General features: G+C 47.9%; 1 protein-coding gene across 1 annotated transcript in view; it reads right to left on the bottom strand.

Annotated features, from left to right (window-relative positions):
- CCDC102A (coiled-coil domain containing 102A) overlaps positions 1-16966 on the bottom strand; it is a 37295-nt gene extending 20329 nt beyond the window's left edge. The window contains exon 1 of the mRNA XM_081203675.1: positions 16250-16966. The gene's annotated coding sequence lies outside the window, so the exon portion shown is untranslated. The remainder of the gene's footprint in view (positions 1-16249) is intronic.
- Between the last annotated feature and the right edge of the window lie 261 nt (positions 16967-17227).

Raw genomic sequence — 17227 nt, 5'->3', positions numbered from 1 at the left:
TGAGGGAATGAGGTGTGTGCACAGGAAAGAATAGAAACTTATGATTTGCATAACGCTTTTCAGGTGCTCAAAGCCCTTTGCGTGTGTGGTCTGGTTCAAATCCCTGCTCAGCCATGACACTCACTGGGTGACTTTGGGTGCCAGTCACTGCCTCTAAGCCTAACCAGCCTCACAGGGTTGTTGTGAGGTTAAAATTGGAAGGAAGAGGGAAGCATGTCTGCTACCTTGAGCTCATTGGAATAACAGCCTTTCATGTTGCCAGCTTGGAACGTAACAGGCAAATTCCTTTACATGATGATGCTTGCTCTTCACTGAGCACAATTTAGCCCCCTTGTTTCTGGCAGCCCCCAACGACAAAGGAAATAAACCTATTTGTGCTGATTGCCTAATGTCTACTTAAGAGGACATATTTGTAAAAAGCTCTGAGATTTTTTTTATTTTACAATCAAGTGGTGTAGAAATTTTATGAAATAAATAAAAAGTATCTCAAGATTTGCACACAGAAATGTGTGGAGATTTTAATCACAGTATGTACTTCAAGTTTTTAAAAATAGCAATAATATGGAGCAATAATATAAAGCAAGAAAGCTTTATAACCCTCAGTATTACCCCTACCCCACTCCAAAATGGAAACTGATATTGCCCCTCCACATCCAAAAGCACAAGCCTCTATTTTGTCTTTTTTGAAATGTAACTTACAAGATTAGGTTGATAATATCTGCACTCTTTAAGTTATTTTAAAATTTCTGGGTTTTTGCTTTTTAAAATAAAAATGTTTGTATGCATAGATATAGAAATAAGCAGAATGGGGGGGGGGGGAGTAGTGGAACGGGAGAGGAGCAACTAAGGAGGGAGACAGAAAGCGCATCCAAGATACATTCCCATCAAGTTCCTCCCACTGACGTGGATGACAAGCAGCAGAATAGCAATTGAAGTCCAGGGCCAAAAAACCGGGCATGTGTGCATGATAATGTCCCAAATGCACACACAGAAAAGTAAGATCCAACGGACCCGTGTGCAATAGTCCCTGTCTGGAAGCCAGAGCTACTAAATCTCACTTGATCATATCAACATCCCCCTGCCTCCCCACACATGCTAAAATGGTTTGAAAGGGTGGTCTCCAAGAGCAGCTTGAAAATGTATATCCCAAACTGCAAAAGCACACGATCATTCCTTGTTTAAATTAATGCAAAGGGGTTCAGTTTGTGCTTTGGCAACAGAGCCTGGAAAGGGATCTACCCCTTTCTCAGAGGAACGTAATGCCGGGGGAAGCAGCAGCAGCAGCAGCAGCAGCAGCAGCAGCAGGGCACAAGGTGACGTCATGCCATTTCCAACTCCTTTTGGAACCTGGCCTGGAAATTGTAGGAAGGAGACGGACAAAATTGGAGGGAGCGGGCGGGGGGGGGGGGCGGAGGAATAAATTTTTAGCCTGGAAGAAAGGGAACAAACAAAAGCAAGGAGGATAATTGCATTCAGACTGAAACAAACACACGGAGAGAAACATACATGCAACGGAAATTGGAAACCACAAAGGCACAGACTGAGGCCAGCGGGCCTACCAAGAGACTGTCATTAAGCAATACCCACACAGCTTCTCCACTGGCTAAAGATAAAATGGATCACTTGCCCTTGGCCTGTGCTTAAAAATAAGGCAGGAGGCATTAGGCAGAGAAGTGAACCAGCTCTTGAGAGAACCATTTTTCCTACCTGGGAGCCAAAAATGTTCACTCCCGGTCACATACAGTATGGCAAAACAGGAGTCTTGTAAAGAGTCACATTTTACATAGGCTGAAACAACTTTCTGCATGAGGCACCAACCCAGCCACTGACTTGAGTTCCTGTGATGCTATGGGATGTTCGTGGACATTCCAGCTGCTGAGGGGAAATGTGTCAACAATAGAATGCTGATGAACAGAGCAGCTTGTGAGAAGGAAGTGAATATTCAGCTTGCCTAGGCACATTTGGTGGGTGAAGGATACTGTTCCTGGCAACCCTGAGATTACTGGATGGAAGAATGCTTTTAACTGTAACTGTTTTGGACTGTTTTTGATCGCAATTGTTTCTTAAAACACTATAAACCAGGCATGTTCACAGTCCGGCCCGGGGGCCACTTGCGGCCCCCGGGCTGGTTTCAAATGGCTCCCCTGGCAATTTTGAAAAAGCAATCTCTTGCGGCCCCCAAGTGCCTGCCCATCAAAGCCATTTCCTTTTTGTGGGTTCGTCATGAGCTCTCCCCTCTGCACAGGGGGTGTGGCGAGCTCCCGCGCCATTAGGGAGTCCCCGGCTGCGTGGCTCCTTGGGTCGACCAATCTGGTCGGCCGGGGGGGGGGGCAGGCGTGGCTAAATAAATAAATAAATGAAAACTACAGTACACATTTGGGATGTTGATGCTGCAGCAATGGAGGTGGCAGAGGGGCGGCTGCCGCCTTGACCTCAACCACCATGTTTCCCCTTCCTCCGAGGCTTCTATCTCCTTTCTTCACGAGCCTGGGCAGCCCCTGAGTTCTTGGTTCTTCGGTGGTGGTGAGGAAGCGGTGCGCAGTGGGTCAGGCACGGAAGGTGGAGAAGGAGAGCCGAGAGCGGCAGTGGCGGCGAGGCTCGGGCAGCGTGGTGCCTCCCTTCCCATCAGAGCAGCCTCAATCCCATTCCTACTTGCGTGCAAGCAGGAGGAGGTAGGGATCCCTCAGCTGGGAAGGGAGACTTCGCACTCCTATCGGAGCAGCCCCATCCCAACTCCAACTTTAGTGCAAGCAGGAGGGGACAGGGATCCCATCAGAGCAGCCCCAATCCCACTCCTGCTTATGTGCAAGCAGGAGGGGGCGGGGATCCCTCAGCTGCAGTCCAGAAGATCTCTGTTTCACCCTTCACATTAGTGCAGGCCTGTCTCCCCCCCAAATGAGATGAATACATTGTAAAATCCCAGTTAATGTCAGTTGGTCTAAATCAGGTATAAATATATTTGGACAAAACAAGTATACCTGGTGTTATGTTCCTGTTCATATGTTGTGAACTTAAAAGTTGACAACCTTTATTACTGTGTAATGTACTTTACAATGTTCCTGACATATACCGTATTTTTCGCCCTATAGGGCGCACCGGCCCATAGGGCGCACTTATTTTTTTTTTGGGGGGGGGAATAAAGAAAAAAATTTATTTCCCCCTCGAGCCCCAAAGAGCAAAGAAGCCATGACAGCGAGCGGGATGGATCCTGCTAGCTGTCCTGGCTTCGTTTTTAGCCTCGGGGCTGGGGGTCCAGGAGCGAAGGCAAGGTTGCGCTCAACCTTGCCATCGCTCCTGGAGCTTGCTTGCGGGGCTGGGGGTGGGGGAAGCCCGAGCTTCCCCCGACCTCAGCCCCCAGTACAGGCTATTGCTCGCAAGGCTTGCGGACATCTGCGCGAAGCACGGGGCGCACTCCGGAGTGCGCCCCATGCTTTGGGCTGCAGGCTGCTGCCCACAAGCCTTGGGAGCCCGGCGGGCACTTCCGCTGGGCTCCGCAGGCTTGCGGGCAGCTTCCTGAAGCTTGGAGAGCGAGAGGGGTCGGTGTGCACCGACGCCTCTCACTCTCCAGGCTTCAGCGAAAGCCTGCATTCGCCCCATAGGACGCACACACATTTCCCCTTCATTTTTGGAGGGGAAAAAGTGCATCCTATAGGGTGAAAAATACAGTATTTCAGCTTTCTGGATCTATTTTTCACCTGACTTTCAGATATGAAAGGCAGAGTGATTTAACACCTGTATAGATTTGTCATCCATGTGACGAAATGAAAAGTATGCCATTTGCAATAAACTTTGCATAAAATTGTTGCATAAAATTTGCATTTAATTTTAATGAGTCTAAGAATGTCAGGCAAAATGGTCGGGCCTCACGCATGTTCACTTCATAAAATCATGCCTCAGTTCTCATACTATCTGTTGCTGTTGCTGCTGCATGTTCTAGTCTCCATCATCTGGGGCAACAGGTTGCTGTAGAGTCTCAGGAGTTAAAGGCCAGGAAAGGAGATGCCAATAATAATGGAGAGCTTGTTTCATTGAAGTCTGACCACAGTCACTGTTCTCATCTGTCTCCTCAACACCTAAGTGTAAATGTAAGTTAAACCCAACAATTTCTGTGGGGAACAATCCTAAAAAAAGCTCAACAACTTCAAACTTCAATCCTAAAAAAAGCTCGGGCCCTCACCAGTGCTATAAACTGTTCTGAAGGTGTTTGCTTTCTGTTTTGAGTTGTGTGTTTGCTTGCTGCTCTGGGGTGCTTGGGGAGGAAGGGCGGGGTCTGGATTCAATACAAAAGAAATTGGTCCCTGGGATGACAGAAACAAGTGATTTCTTCCTGCCAGCATTAACCAGGGGTGATGCCTTGGGATGGGGCAGTTTAGGCAGGGAGTGTTGTGTGATATTGTTGTCACTTTTAAAAGTGGTTTTTTTGTTGGGAATCTATTATTACGTACAGAAATCTCCCAGTTAGGAGGGACTGTGTGTTTAAATCATTCATATATGCATGCAGTAGTGAAGCTTGTCTCAGAGATGGCGGCACCTTGCCCTGCTCCCACCCTCAGCTTTTGCCGCATTTGCCCCAAACCTATCCCAACTCTACCACTTTCTCACCATCTACTGCTTCGACTGCTCCACTCTCTTGGCTGCCTAAAGATGATCCAGAGAAATCCTGGGCCCCTTTCCTCCCTCTCACAGGAAGTCTGGCTTGCGTTTACATCCACCCACAAGAAACCAAAAAACAAAACAAGGAAAGATGGAGCGTCTTCCAGACACATCTTTCCAACCCAAATTCCTTGGCTGCCTTTCTGCTTCCCCCAGCCCCAGTCCAGAAGTCTGCTGCTCTCTAGTTACTTAACAGACAAGCAGCTGGAGGCAGAAGCCCCCTAAATGATGACAGGCGACCCTTCCCAGTCTCAAGAGGCTGGCAAATAGGCAGAGATCTGTGAGATCTTCCAAACCCATGCCCTATTCCTCCCGCATTGCCCCCCACTGCCCCAGATGGTTTCCAGCAATTCCCAGTGTTTTCTGGGCCCAGCTCTAAAACCATGTGAGGAAGGGCCAATTTGGAGGTTCCACGTGTACTTGGACTGAGATCTGCAAGCTTTCAATCCTGGCTGAAGAGGTGCTCATGGTGGAATGGATGTAAGGCAGCCTGACACAGCCACAGGGAGACAGCAAGCCTTGCATTTGCCAGCAAAGGTGCATCAAACTGCGAACTCAGCTGATTTCCTGCATATATGTTCCAAGACTGTGCTGAAAAGCAATTGGCTTTTACACAAGCCGTGGTCCTCCACAGCAACAAGCAGATGTGGCCCTCCAGATGTTTCTTGACTACACCTCCAATTGTTCCTGGCAACGTTAGGCAGGGCTGATGGGATTCCCACAGCATTTGGAAGGCCACAGATTTCTCTACCCCAATTTGTAATTGATATACATTAAAAGTGAATGTCCGAAATAGAGCAGCTGTTGGCGTTGGTATGAAATGGCTGTAATCTAATGTTGTGAACGTCTAGAAAGTCGGAGACTCACCTGTGAGCATCAGCTACATGCGATTGCTAGCATTATTAGTTGTGTTATGAGAATTATAAGGTCTAAGATATAAAAGAAATTTACCAAGCAAACATGCATAAATAAATAAATATATAAACCGTAAGTCTGAAACAGTACAGGAAAAAGTCCTGAAACCATTTTGTCCCTCCCAAATTGATCTCAAATGTTTCTCTGCAAGGAGGGAAGAAATGAGAAAAACCTCCCCATTGTCTGTTTGCTCACAAATCCTGCCTTAAGGGCACATCTAAGATATGAATAGGGCGAGCCTGTGACCTGGACTCAGGAATTAAGTATTTATCATCACAAAAGAATAACCAGGCTGTCCAGGTAAACCCAATAATAGCCAGCTAAACCCATCAACAGGTTTCCTACCAGACAGGATTCTGTTGTAGATCGCCCCTTCTCTGATGGGTGTATGAATGATGTATGGGGGGTGGTGGTCTTGGGCTCCAGGGTGGACAATTTCAAAAGTCTATATAAGGGCTTGCGCACCATTGTTCAGGTTTCCTCCTGCCTCCTGCATGTGGTTGTGAGCAACCTGTTTGTTGCTCCATTGTTCAGGTTTCCTCCTGCCTCCTGCATGTGGTTGTGAGCAACCTGTTTGTTGCTCCATTGTTCAGGTTTCCTCCTGCCTCCTGCATGTGGTTGTGAGCAACCCGTTGCAACAGTTAATAAAGATCAGGCTTACTAGCTGCTTTGCTTCTCAATATTCTCTGGTTGACCTCTGCTATTTTCTCCTACCAATACAGAACCTACAAAAGGACTCTATATGGACTCTTCGGTACCCCATAAGGGAAAAGGAGCATTTTTTTCTTATAAGTTGCGTAAGGAGAGTTGGGGAAATATAGGGGAAAAATGTTGGGGTGTTCACAAAATTCATCCAGGATATTCAACATCCCCTACCCATTGCTACCTAGTATGCTCCTCCCCACCCTCTCACATCTTTATACCCTTTAAAAAAACAAATAGGAAAAGGCTGCTAAGAAAGAGGGTGTCTGTTAAAAGGACAGAGATGTGTGTAAATCACTGGAGGAGACACAGCCAAGAAGGGGGAGCAGTCGGGGGAATAGAAGCCATTCAGGACATGGCAGATGGCCACAGAGAGACCCGCTGGCAGACCAAGAAGGCTTGAAGATGTTGCCAAGAGTGTCTGCTTCAAGGCTGGTTTGACCCAAGACCATCGGCTCATTGGCACAATGGGGGAGGTTTGCCCAAGCGAAACACTTGCAAGGGTGCAAAGGATTCTGGGATGTACATCATCATTAATAAGCGACCCTCTCCTCCCTGTGACCATGTTCAGAAACAGGATGGAGTGACTCTCCTATGAGGAAAGGTTGCAGCATTTTTAGTTTACAGAAAGGCAAGGAAGAGGCGACATGATAGAAGCTTATAAAATTATGCATGACATGGAGAATGTGGATAGAGAAAAGTTTTCACCACTCTCTCATAATGCTAGAACTTGTAAAGGTAAAGGGACCCCTGACCATTAGGTCCAGTCGCGGATGACTCTGGGGTTGCAGCGCTCATCTTACTCTATAGGCCGAGGGAGCCGGCGTTTGTCCACAGACAGCTTCCGGGTCATGTGGCCAACATGACTAAGCTGCTTCTGGCGAACCAGAGCAGCGCATGGAAACACTGTTTACCTTCCTGCCGGAGTGGTACCTATTTATCTACTTGCACTTTGACGTGCTTTTGAACTGCTAGGTGGGCAGGAGCAGGGACCAAACAACAGGAGCTCACCCCATTGCGGGGATTCGAATTGCCGACCTTCTGATTGGCAAGCCCTAGGCTCTGTGGTTTAGACCACAGCGCCACCCGCGTCCTTTGAACTTGTAGAAATCCAATAAAGCTGAATGTTGGGTGTTTCAGGACAGAGGAAAAGAAAGTACTTCTTCATGCAGTGCAGTTAACCTGTGGAACTCAACTTTGATGGCTTTAAAACAGAATTAGTCAAATAATTCATGGAGGAGAGGGCTATCAATGGCTGCTAGCCATGGTGCCTATGTTATGCCTTCACAGTAACGCTCCTGAATACCAGTTGCTGGAAACCACAGGAGCAGAGAGGGCTCTCATGCATAGAACACAACAGTACTTCTGCACAGTCCCCATGTGTTTTGAAGGGGCCTACACAGGACCCTTGCCAGATTTATCATATTTGGTAAGTTATGAACAATGGAATCGGGGGCTCCTCTGTGCAAAATTACAGAATGTGGGCTCCTGGGGCGTATACTATGACTGCCAACAGAGTGATCTTTTCCCAGTTCCAGCAGTTCTGATAAATGACTAATCTCTTCCTTCTAATCTTCAAACACCCGAAATCTTCCTTCTCCATGTTGGAGAACAGCTGCCGGGGCTCCCTGCCTTTGTCCCCTGAGCAAGCCTAGATAAACATGCCTGACCTTTGCCCTCCCACCCAGGGCTCCTGCAGCTAAGAGGGGCCACCACAGCCCAACAATCTTGCAAACACCTCCCTCCCTGCCCAAACACACACATGCTCTGCTGTTTAGTAGCTTTCAACATTTCACATTAAGCATGCCATTGCTAGCCATTCCTGAAGCGTTTTTCAGTACGCAATGTGCTCTGGAACTCTCATCTTATTTACATCAGGTAGGTAAGGCTGAGAAGAGTATGACATTCCCAAGGCTGTCAAGGTTTCCCATGCACAAAGCAAACAGACTCCATGAGGCTGAGCTGTGGTGGAGCTGCCACATGTGCAAATGTGTGCCAGAAGTGAGAGTGGGGGAGATGAGAGCCCGCCATTGCTTGTTTGCATCCGTTAATCAAAGCAAATAGATGCAGTTTTTAAGTGCTGAAAGGGAGCCACAAGTGGGCATCTCCAAAACCTCTCAAGATCCTGTAGGAATTTCCTGAGTAAAGTTAATGCCAGCTGGATGGCAAAATCACCCTACAAAGCATGGCATTTTCTTTACAGACCATGATCTCCTTTCCACAGAAATACAGGACCTTTTCATTTAATAAATGCACAACTGTCACTTATTTTGGAATAGGACCAAGGCCTTTTCTCCCAAGGTAGCATTTTTGTAGCACTTAAAACTGCTGTTATCCCCCCCCAACACAGATACTGTATAGTCCTTTACAAAAAAGACAATGTAAACATTAGCATGGGCGCAACCAGGAATTTTGTGGGAGCGGGCAGAACACAATAGAGAGAACTTGAAGGCTTTTACAGGGGAGGGGGCAGAACCTTGAGTTCAATGCTTTTCAATAATATTTCTGGACCTGGGGGTGGCGGTTCCTAGAGAGAGGTAGAAGTGGGCAGAGCTATAAATGTAACCTCCCACCCAAACAGTTGTCTAGTTTTTACACACACACACACACACACACACACACACACACACACACACACACACCTCTACCCTCCATCCAGACAAGCAAGAGGGATTATGGGAGTTCACAGACATATTTGAGCCAGGATAGCACCCCCTTATCCCATGGGTTTGGAGAGCAGACATTGATTCCCCCTCCTGCCCTTTTAAAGAGAGGGGAAGCTCAGGGCAGGGAGAGGTGAGCTGAGGGTGTCTCAAGAGGGGCTTTGCAAATCCAGGCACACCCAGCTTGTGCCGGTTGCCTTCCTTCTTAAGCACCAACTCACCGCCTGCCTAAAGGCATGATGGTTTAAGCTGGTTAAATAAATCAAACAGGACAGGAGATGCTGACATATTGGCAAGTCTGCTCTGGAAATGCATCACCTGGGAAGGGCTGAGCTGCTTAATCCTTTTAGGACTTTCTAGGACAGGGGTCTGCAACCCGTGGCTCCAGAGCCGCATGTGGCTCTTTTACACCTTTGCCGCGGCTCCGGGACGGATACTAGCGAGGGGAGGAGGCGCATTGTGCACCCCGACACTCCCCACTGTGGTGGGCGCTGTACTGGCTGTGACGTCGCATGGGGGCAGTGCGTGCGTTAGTCACGCACCGTCCTGACGTCACCTTCCCGCCCGCTGTCAGATCGGAGGGCAGCGGCATGCATGCTTTAAATGTTGCAATGGTTTTGCGGCTCCCAGGTTTTTTTTTTCTTCGGAAACGGGTCCAAGTGGCTCTTTTTGTCTTAAAGGTTGCAGACCCCTGTTCTAGGAGGAGAAGGAAGCAGCAGAAGGAAGTATTTGGTTCTGAGTGGCAGGGATGGCAGTTGCTCTTGTTTACATAAAAGGAACAAGACATTGAGGAAACTGAGCCAGGATCACGGGGGTAATGTTTAGTATGGAAATGTAAGTGCAATATAACCAGGGGCTGCACCCCCTCGCCTAGGATAGTCAGTTGGAGAAGAAGGCAAGGCTTCTGTGCTGGAAGCTGGAATTCCAGAAGGTGTGCCTTGCATTACAGGTAAAGCCACAATATTTGGGGCTTTTCAATTTAGAAAAAAGGTGAAGTTCAAAAGAGAAGGCAAAGCTGTTTTGTGCCCCAGATGCATTGATGGAGTGGCCCTGCATCCCTTCTCTCACCAGCAGCCCAGCCCACGCTGCCCATCACTGGCTTGGATGATGCCCACTGGCATGTGGCCCCAGACTGCCCACCTATCACCGCACGTGGCCCTCATGGGCAAAACGTTCCCCTGTCCTGCACCACTCAGTTGCTGCCTAACATAAGTGGGTTGTAACAGCATCTTTACTGTAGAATCATTGACCTGCAGAGTTGGAAGGGACCAAAAAGATACATATTAAGATATGGATCCTGAAAGGCAATGTTTGGGAAACAGGTGGATCATGGGTCTGAAAAGGATAAGGACTACTATTAACCTAGCGATATCCTCTGTATTCTAGGGGACACAATCCAGAGCCTCTTGATCATCACTAGCTCAAAGAGGAGGAAGGAAGAGGCAGAAAAATCAGATCCTTGACCACTCTTGATCACTCAGCATGCTGCAAGACAAGGTTTACTATGTTTTTATATGTTCTGTAAGCCGCCCAGAGTGGCTGGGGAAACTCAGCCAGATTGGCGGGGTATATTAATAATACTAATACTACTACTACTAATAATAATAATAGTGTTAGGGGGGGTATTTTGCCTGAGGTAGCAAAAAAATATGCCCCAAATCTCCTCACCTCTACATATTAGTGTTTCTGCTCCATTTGGGGGAGGGTGTGTGTGTGTGTCTTTTTGCCTTTTGGAAAGGATCCACCAGAGCCACAGAAATTGCGCCGCCCACAGCTCGTCCTAATTGTTTGCAGGCATGCCCATCTGCAGAGAGCTTTGCCCACATGAAAGGACCCCAGTGCTAGCAGCCAGACACCAAGCAGACATTGCAGGAGGGAGGAGGAGGAGGACGGCAGGGGTCTACTCATTTTCAGGGGCGGGATGTCTGCTCATTTTCCACTGAGCCCTTCAGAGGCCCCCAGACTGCCTCCACCAAACTCCACAATGCCAGCTGCTCCTGTCCAAAGGGAACACAAGAGGGAAGAGTTTTTGGGTTTCTATGCATTTCTGCAGCGCTGCAAGATTCCAGACATGCAAGGCCCATTGATGTGTTCCCAGTTGATGTGTTGGGCCATCGCTCAGTAGCAGAGCATCTGCTTGGCCTGCAGAAGTCGTAGGTTCGATTCCAGGCATCTTCACGTAGGGCTGGGAAAGACCCATTGGTGCTGCCAGTCAGTGTATGCAATACAGAGTGGGATAGACCAATGGTCTGGCTTGGTATAAGCAACTTCCATGGCTCCTATTTAAATCAGCCCACTGTTTGGAACCATAAGGACGGTGCTGATAATACCATGGTTGCAGGTTCAATCCCCCTATGGGACAGCATTGCAGGATGTTGCATTAGATTATCCTCACTGATCCAAGTTCCAAATCCACAACTCTATGATTCTATGATTGGAATCTTACTTTATTTTTAAGGCAAGGGCTGTAGCTTAGTGGTGGAGCATCTGCCTTGCATGCAAAAAGTCCCAATTTCAATTCCTGCCATACTGAAGGACAGTTGAGAAAGACTCCCTGAAGAGCTGCTGCTGGTCAGTGTAGACAATACTGAACTACATGGTCAAATGATCTGACCCAGTATAAGGCAGCTTTCTATGTCACTCTTCGGTTGCTGCGCACAGCCAAAGGTGCAGGTCTGCTATTGAATGAGCAATACTGATAGATAACAGCACTTGGTTCTGCATTCCAATGCGCACGTGGTTTTTGGATAGATGGGACTTTGCACACCTAGCTGCTGATTATTTTCCCACCTAGCAAAAAGTAAATGGGCCATTAGGAAGGCTCAGTATCACTGCCGACAATAGCAGAAGAACAAGATCCATACCAGAAATCAAATCTAGCAGGTGACCTCAAGGCCTCTACCTTTCCCCAAGAGATACGGGGTGGGATGCTTCTCTGCTATGGGATCAAGAGACAAATGCAGGAAGGAAAGAAGGGAGGCATCATGTGGCAGGCAACTGCAGCGCAAGAGGGACCCTGGTTTGGCTGGTGCCCAAGCGCATAATGGCTAAACCAGCTGTGAGAACAAAGCATCTTTTCCTACAAGGAAGGAGTCCTTTTTCACAGCTACCCCTCCCCCTCAACCAGCCCAGGCTTGGCAGCCCCTTTTGCTTATTCCTTTGTCCAAGATGCAAGCAAGATAGTGGGGTAGCAGAGATGGTGGAAACTCCTGAAGATTCTCTAGTTTTTGCAATATCGCAACAGGCAGACAAGAGACTAACACACAAAGGCTGAAACTGGTGTGTTTTAACACACAAGGATTGGGGTGGTGGTGGTGTTAGAATTGGCTACTAACCATGATGGCTATGCTCTGGCTTCACGACCAGAGGCAGTTATGCTTCTGAATGTCAGTTGCTGGAAACTGCAGAGGAGGGGAGAGTGCTTTAGCATTTAGGACTGCTTGCAGGTTTCCCCACAGGCATCTGGTTGGTCGCTGTGAGAACAGGATGCTGGACTAGATGACCCTATTATCGGGGCATCATATATACCTTATGCCAGCCTGGTGCCCTCCAGATGCTTTGGACTACAACTCCCATCAAGCCCAGCCAACACACATGGGGCTGATGAGAGTTGTAGTCCAAGGCATTTGGAGGGCACCAGGCTATTCATTTATTTGATATCTTACTTCTCTTTCTCCATATAGTCCCAGGGTAGGTTACAACAATATTAAAATCAGTTACCGGTAATTTAAACAATGTACAGTAAGAATAATAGCTTGGATCCTAATATTTATATATATTGCAGATGCCAAAGGGTCCTAATATTTCTCTACTGTATATTTCAGATGCCAAAGGCCAGCGTAAAGAGGTACTCCTTCAGCATATGACGGAAACTAGAAGATACCAACCATACCTCTGTGGGGATGGAATTTCACAGCTTAGGGGCAGCCAGATAATTCCCTTTCCTGATCTTCATCTGCCAATAGTCTGAGGCAGCAGAAATACCATGATGGTCTCTCTGTTGATCTTAACACCCAAGGGGGTCTGTAGGGAAGGTTGGTGGAGCACAGAATAGCTATTTTAAAAAGGCATTACATATAGAATTCCTTTTCCTAAGCAGATTCTGTTTTGTTTTCAAGGAAAGCTTCTACTCGTTAGGGCTGCCTGAAAGTTTGTGGTCAATGCCTAGGAAAAGCCAAGCAGCCAGAGGACTCCCTGTCTATGCTTTGCAGGGCTCTTTCTCATCCCCTGACTAGCAACAATGCAGGTGGGAGAAATCAGAAAACAAATCTGCATAATTTATAAAGGTCACAAAATGCAGCTTTTTGTGGCACAGAATTCTAGTTACCAGCTGAGAAACTGAGGAAGGATTTGTGGGTCTCCCTGTTTCCACTGCCAGTGGAAGAACCCAAGCCATGCTCAGCAGCCATAGCCATAGGGCATCTGTGGCAGAGTGTGACTGACCCCTGAATGCATGGGTTCTTCAAATACTTCTGCGGGGGCTTCTGTGCATTTCATAGACTCCCCTCTGCAGAGCGCCTCTTGCTTCCAAGAGCTGAAATTAACTCAAGCTCCTGAAGGATTTGCAACCAGAGTGCAGCAGCCAACAGCTCTGCCAAGCTGGAAAAGTCCTTCAGGAAACCTTAATGGGAGGGTGCTGGAGAGTCTTAATTGGATAAGTACAAGGCATGGAGGATGGTCAGCCCACCGCTGTCAAGGCAGCCTAATTGCCTAAACCCAATGTATGTACCGCAGCAAACAGGAATAAAGGAGGCAGGAACCTGCTGCTGGACATGGCTGCCGTGATGATGCTCTTGAGTCCTGCTATATCGGAGGGAGGGATGCTCCCTCCGAGGGATGCTAGATGCTGCTGTTCTTCTTAGGTCCTGGTTGTGGACCTGGGGCACCTGGTTGGCCAGTGTGAGAACAGGATGCTGGACTAGATGGGCCATGGGCAACAGGCTGGTGCAATAGGCTCTTTTTATGTTCTTGCTGTTTTTATTTTTCATTGTGTTTTTTTATGGACCAACTGTTATTGCAACATTTTATGCAGAGCATTTTGGGAGCCCTTGGACCACAGAACTGCATACAAGTATTCACAAATAAATACAGCACAATGTTTCAGAAGGAATTCAGAGAGGCACAGAGGAACAAAGACCAGCACCTCCTGCAATTTCTTCTCTGGCACAGCTATAAATAGCATTTGCAGGAGTCCTCATCCAGAGGCTGATCTAGTGGCAGGTGCCCCAAGGGATTTTTTTTTTTTTTAATGTATGCCTTATCTATTGTATAGGTCAGGTTTTTTTTTTGTCCTTATGTATAATTTATGCTCATGTGTTTTTGTTTTGCCACAGCCTGCATTTGAGTTGCCTTATTAATAAATTTGAATGTGATTGTCTGAGGTGCTGGGCTTAGAAAGTGCCTGTCACGAACTACTGGCACACAAATTTATTGTCTTAAGTGATGGGGGCAAAGTATGCATGAAAACGCTGCACTGGAGTCTTAAAATGGGCAGGAAAATGGCAATAAAAATAGAATGTCAAGAGTTGAATAAATGACAAGCTGCTTATTGAGTTTGCGTCCACATATATATGTGGGGAGGCTAAATGATGTTGCATCGGGGTCATCCCACACTTTCCCACAGGTATCTGGTTGGCCACTGTGAGAACAGAATGCTGGACTAGAAAGGCCATTGGCTATTCTTATGCTCACCATCCAGTGCATCTTCATGTCACATTTCTTATCACATAAAGTCCAAACTTTTGGGGAGGTGACTCTGTTGCATAAGGCCTCCCAATCAATGCTGATTGTACAATCTGAATTTAGGAACATAGGAGCTGCCTTATACCACATCAGATCATTGGCCCAACCAGCTCAGAAACATGGGTTTCTCCCAGCCTTACATGGAGATGCTGGGAATTGAATCTGGGGCCTTCTGAACGCAAACCAGATGCTCTACCACTCAGCTAAAATCTGTGACCAAAGATGCATCTGGTCCACCAACATAGTCACCAAGTCAGACCATTAGTTCATTCAGCTCAATACTGCTGACACTCATGGACTGCCTAAACCCTTATATCCCAGCTTGACTACTGAGATCACCTGCAGGAGCATTTCTGGTCCTTCTCAGAGTTGGTGAGGCTTGTTTGACAACAAGAAGAAACCAAACCCTGTCCTGTGGAACTCTCTGCCAAGGGAGATTCAGCAGGCATCTTCTGTGCCAACTTTTAAACACTTGCTGAAAACTTTTCTATTCTGTCAGGTCTATGTAGGCAATTAAAAGTATGTCCCCCACAATGGTCTACTGATCTTTGCTTCTAGCTTTGTTGTTTTCAACTTTTCATGCCTTTATTATATGGTTTTATCTTACTTTTACTGTTGTAAACCACTTTGATACATTTTGGTATATATATACATTTTGGTATATATAAATATAAACAAACAAACAAACAAACAAACTGGCAGCAGCTCCAAACACTGAAGTCTCTCGCAGTGAACCTGGGACCTTCAGGCATACAAAACATCAGCTCCCATGTCTGTCTAACACTCTCAGGCATTTGGAACCAGAGCTGCAAAAATACCGGGACTTCAGCATCTGCTTCAGCCTCCCCACCAGAGCCACACATGAGTCACCCCTTTCCCTCCGACTTCAACTTTCCAAAAAGAAAAGTCCTTCTCCAGGGCTGTGGGCCGATTACACAACAAACCCCACAAGCCCCTACCTTCGGCTCAGATGCAGGGACAAGGCTGCAAGCGCCTCTGCCACTCACCCATTCACACTCCTTGCCCGTCTGCTCTCCCATTGGCCGAGAGCGGCTTCTTTGGCTACATTCGTTCCCAGGCGCCAACCTCTCATTGGCCGGCGCCGTCCTCCCGCCCGACCATTGGCCGAGGAGAGTGACCACCTAGGGCGCTTCTCCCCATTGAGAAGCGCCGCCAGCCCTCCTCGCATTCCAAACGCCCCCCTCCCCGCATAGCTGGGCCGGCCCGGACAGGCGACGGCGCTTCCTCGCCCTCCCCAAGCGCTGCGCCTTGGAAACCTCTCCAAGCGCGCGCGCGCGGGCGGCTCTTCCCGGCTCCCTCCCCCCCCCCGCCCCGCTGCAGGCACCGGGCAGAGAAAGACAGGGGGCTACTTTTTCTGGGGGGAGGGAGAGAAGCGACCTCTCCCCAAAAGCCCACCCGCGAGCGCAGCGTCGAGACTTGCCGAGGATGCATATGGAGGATGACCGCGCCTTCCCTCCCCGCCTCCCTTCCCGCCAGAACGAGGAAAGTGGGGGTGCCTGTCCTCCCCGCCCCGCTTTCAGGCGCCCCATTCCGATCCCCGACTTGTCCCTCACCTCGGCGGCCCCCGATGGCGCCTCGGCTCGGGCGCGCGCTTTCCGTCCGCCTTGCTGCCGTGGCTCGGATTGCCGCTGCCGTCGCGGCTGGAGGAGAGGGAGAACTTTTTAGTCTCCTCCCCTTCGGAGTTGAAGGAAAGACGGGGGGAGACGGAGGGGGGCTTGGCGTTGTCTGGGAAGGCTGAGCCAGGAGCAGGTAGAAGGCGAGGGAAGGGGCGCCTTCACACATGACGCTGCGGCAGGGTCGAGTTCTTCTGTTTAAATAAAAGAGGGGGCTTCCAGATTAATTTTTGGGGGTAGGGGGAGGGACTGACTTTGCAAATAGGTCGTTGGCAACCGTTTCTTTTCTTTTTACTTCACTGGTGCTTCGCTGGCGGGTATTTACAGTATTGTAGAATGGGTGCTCCTCAGGTCTGGAGATTTTTCAAAGTGGCGACAAGATAGGCAGCCTCTTGGGGTAGTCTTCTCATTTCGGATATCTTAGCAACCAGTTTATAACACCAAACTATCTGGGACGTGAAGAAGGCCATGCTCAGGGGAGTTCGTGTAAAGGAAAATGTTTTAAAAAAACAACTCCAAACAAGAAATTTCTTTGCTATTACTGGAATATGAGAGGACTGTCAACTGAAACGTACAAAATAATAGAAAAAAAAGTAGAAGGAAGTTGACTATGGAAATTAACCAAACAATTGTGGACCTGTTATATGTTAAACTGGTTTTTTTTTTTTAAAAAAAAAAAGTTTGGTGGGGAATTAAATACACTTCAAAATATATTTGCATATCGTGTGTTTCATTCTGTTTCTTCCTTTATACATCTTCCTGTCCAAATGCTGTTCAAATTAAAGACTTCTTATGTGTATGACCATGGGCATGGGGGGGGCAGCTGCCTCCCCAATCAAGTAAAACAATAGAAGTACTTAACTAACTGGCCAATCACATCGGTTCTGCCCCCCCAACAAAAATATTTGCTACGCCCAT

Source organism: Podarcis bocagei (genome assembly GCF_964188305.1).
Source record: "Podarcis bocagei genome assembly, chromosome: 7".
Lineage (NCBI taxonomy): Eukaryota > Metazoa > Chordata > Lepidosauria > Squamata > Lacertidae > Podarcis > Podarcis bocagei.
This window is presented reverse-complemented; position numbering and strand designations above follow the sequence as displayed.